This window comes from Artemia franciscana, chromosome 6 (assembly GCF_032884065.1).
Source record: "Artemia franciscana chromosome 6, ASM3288406v1, whole genome shotgun sequence".
Classification (NCBI taxonomy): Eukaryota; Metazoa; Arthropoda; class Branchiopoda; order Anostraca; family Artemiidae; genus Artemia; species Artemia franciscana.
In genome coordinates, this window is record NC_088868.1 from 31,805,195 (window position 1) to 31,809,181 (window position 3,987).

Below are 3,987 nucleotides of genomic sequence, written 5' to 3' on the forward strand. Positions count from 1 at the left end.
AAATGGCTAAGTGAAAGAGCGATTCTCGCACCCAAAAATATAGATGTCCACGAAATCAACAATATTGTTTTGACCAAGATTCGAGACCAGGCAGTCCTTTACAAGTCAGTCGACACAGTTTTGGAACCAAATGAAGCGGTTAATTATCCATCTGAATTTTTAAATTTCATAGATCTTTCAGGGTTTCCACCACACGTGCTATAACTAAAAATAGGCGTACCAATAATACTTTTAAGAAATATCAACCCACCAAAGCTTTGCAATGGCACGCGACTTGCCGTAAAAAAAAAAACAATGGAAAACCTAATAGAGGCCACAATCTTGACAGGACCTTTTGAGGGTGAGGCTGTTCTTATTCCTCGCATTCCCATGATTCCAACGGATCTGCCTTTTCAATTTAAAAGATTGCAATTCCCAATTCGATTAGCATTTGCAATCACCATTCACAAAGCTCAAGGTCAATCATTAGAAAAATGTGGTATAGATCTTAATACTGATTGTTTTTCCCATGGACAATTGTACGTTGCATGTTCGAGGGTCGGTAAACCTGACATTCTATTTATATGCAGTGACAATTGGACAGCGAAGAATGTTGTATATTCGCAAGTTTTACAAAGTTAATTTATATTGTATCTATCTATCTATCTATATAAAAACGAGTTGTGTGTATGCATGTTTGTTTGTTTGTAAAAAGAGCGTTTGCATATGACGTCATTATTAGTACATACGGCTTTGTATATGCACAGACAATGGGAAAGCCAAAAATGTTGTATATTCGCAATTTTTACGTAGTTTAACTCCTGCAGACCAAATGAATGCTTGCCTGAAAAATTTAATTTATGGGCACAGGTAAAAATATTAAAATTAACTACAAATATGCGTGTCCGATTGCAAAACGATGACTCTGGTCAAACATTTTCAGATCAATTGCTGGCAATTGGAAACGGAAAGCTCCCAGTAGTGGGAAAGCCAAAAATGTTGTATATTCGCAATTTTTACGTAGTTTGAAACACATATATAAATCTATCTATATTCACAGGTGGGACACAGGGACACAACTACAATGGCGCGTAACTAATATGGCGCGTAACGACTTACGCGCGCGGGGGGGCTTGGGGGGGGGGCGCGAAGCGCCCTACCAACTAGGTGTTGGGGTGGCGCGAAGCGCCACCCCCACAGCTAGTATATATATATATATATATATATATATATATATATATATATATATATATATATATATATATATATATATATATATATATATATATATATATATATATATATATATATATATATATATATATATATATATATTTATATTTATATATATATATATATATATATATATATATATATATATATATATATATATATATATATATATATATATATATATATACATATGTATATACATATATATATATATATATATATATATATATATATATATATATTTATATATATATATATATATATATATATATATATATATATATATATATATATATATATATATATATATATATATACGTGTCCCTGTGTCCCACCTGTGAATATAGATAGATTTATATATGTGTTTCAAACTACGTAAAAATTGCGAATATACAACATTCTTGGCTTTCCCATTGTCTGTGCATATACAAAGCCATATGTACTAATAATGACGTCATATGCAAACGCTCTTTTTACAAACAAACAAACATGCATACACACAACTCGTCTTTATATAGATAGATCGATAGATAGATAGATACAATACAAATTAACTGCGTAAAACTTGTGAATATACAACATTCTTCGCTGTCCAATTGTCGCTGCATATAAATAGATTGTCAGGTTTACCGACCCTCGAACATGCAACGTACAATCGTCCATGGGAAAAACAATCAGTATTAAGATCTATACCACATTTTTATAATGATTGACCTTGAGCTTTGTTAATGGTGATTGCAAATGCTAATCGAATTTGGAATTGCAATCTTTTAAATTGGAAAGGCAGATCCGTTGGAATCATGGGAATGCGAGGAATAAGAACAGCCTCACCCTCAAAAGGCCCTGTCAAGATTGTGGCCTCTATTAGGTTTTCCATTGTTTTTTTTTACGGCAAGTCGCGTGCCATTGCAAAGCTTTGGTGGGTTGATATTTCTTAAAAGTATTATTGGTACGCCTATTTTTAGTTGTAGCACGTGTGGTGGAAACCCTGAAAGATCCACGGAATTTAAATATTCAGATGGATAATTAACCGCTTCATTTGGTTCCAAAACTGTGTCGACTGACTTGTAAAGGACTGCCTGGTCTCGAATCTTGGTCAAAACAATATTGTTGATTTCGTGGACGTCTATATTTTTGGGTGCGAGAATCGCTCTTTCACTTAGCCATTTGTTATTTTTATAATTTTTTAGAATATTCGGAAATACCTTTTCAATCAATTCATTTTTGGACGTCACTAAATTACAGAAATCAGCAGGTAGTTGTATACTTCCTGAAATTGAGTCTACTGGGAGCTTTCCGTTTCCAATTGCCAGCAATTGATCTGAAAATGTTTGACCAGAGTCATCGTTTTGCAATCGGACACGCATATTTGTAGTTAATTTTAATGTTTTTACGTGTGCCCATAAATTAGAATTTTTCAGGCAAGCATTCATTTCGTCTGCAGGAGCTGATCTAGGTATTATAGGTAATGTTTGCCTGAAATCCCCCGCAAGCAATATTAATGTGCTGCCAAAGGGTTTCGACTTCCCACGCAAATCTTTCAATAATTGATCCAGAGCCTCGAGCGATTTTTTGTGTGCCATTGTGCACTCATCCCAAATAATAAGTTTGCATTGCTGCAATACTTTACCCATCCCAGATGATTTGGAAATATTGCACGTGGGAGTTTCTGTAGAATTCAAATTCAGAGGCAATTTCAAAGCATAATGAGCAGTTCTTCCACCAGGCAGCAATGTTGCGGCTATTCCGGACGACGCAATTGCCAACGCTATATCATTTTTTAATCGAATTGATGCCAGAATCAGTTTTATCACAAACGTTTTTCGTTCAGTGCACCGCAAGGTCCATGTATCATATTTTTTACAATAATATCATGTAACCCCTTATCGACATTTTCATCAGGTATTTCAGCGGAAGGCACGCCTTCTTTTTTCACTTTCATTTTAGCAGCAAGTCTGGTTTCATGGTGCTCTGGTAGTTCCTCGGCACGCTTTCTTTTTTCACTTTCTCTTTTAGCAGCAAGTCTACTTTCGCGTTGCTCTGGTAGTTCCTCGGCACGCTTTATGTTCTTTCTTTCTCTATCAGCCTCAAGCCTGTTTCCTTGCTGTTCTTTTGATTCCTCGGTACGCTTTCTTTTTTGACTTTCTCTATCAGCAGCAAGTTTTTTGGCATAGACTCTTTGAGCTTCTTCCTCGGCTGTTGCCATTTTAAGTTCATCAGTCATTTTAAAGTTAAACATTAATAGATTTCTACGTGAACCCATGTCTTAAATATCTTTAATGACGTCACCGTCATAACAAAAATGACGACAACTAACTTCATGACGTCAGTCAACACACAAACATGACGTCACCTGACAGACACATCCACAGACAACTTATTTATATATATATATATATATATATATATATATATATATATATATATATATATATATATATATATATATATATATATATACTAGCTGTTGGGGTGGCGCCTCGCACCACCCCAACACCTAGTTGGTGGGGCGCTTTGCGCCCCCTCAAGCCCCCCCGCGCGCGTAAGTCGTTACGCGCTATATTAGTTACGCGCCATTGCAGTTATGTCCCTGTGTCCCACCTGTGAATATAGATAGATTTATATATGTGTTTCAAACTACGTAAAAATTGCGAATATACAACATTCTTGGCTTTCCCATTGTCTGTGCATATACAAAGCCGTATGTACTAATAATGACGTCATATGCAAACGCTCTTTTTACAAACAAACAAACATGCATACACACAACTCGTT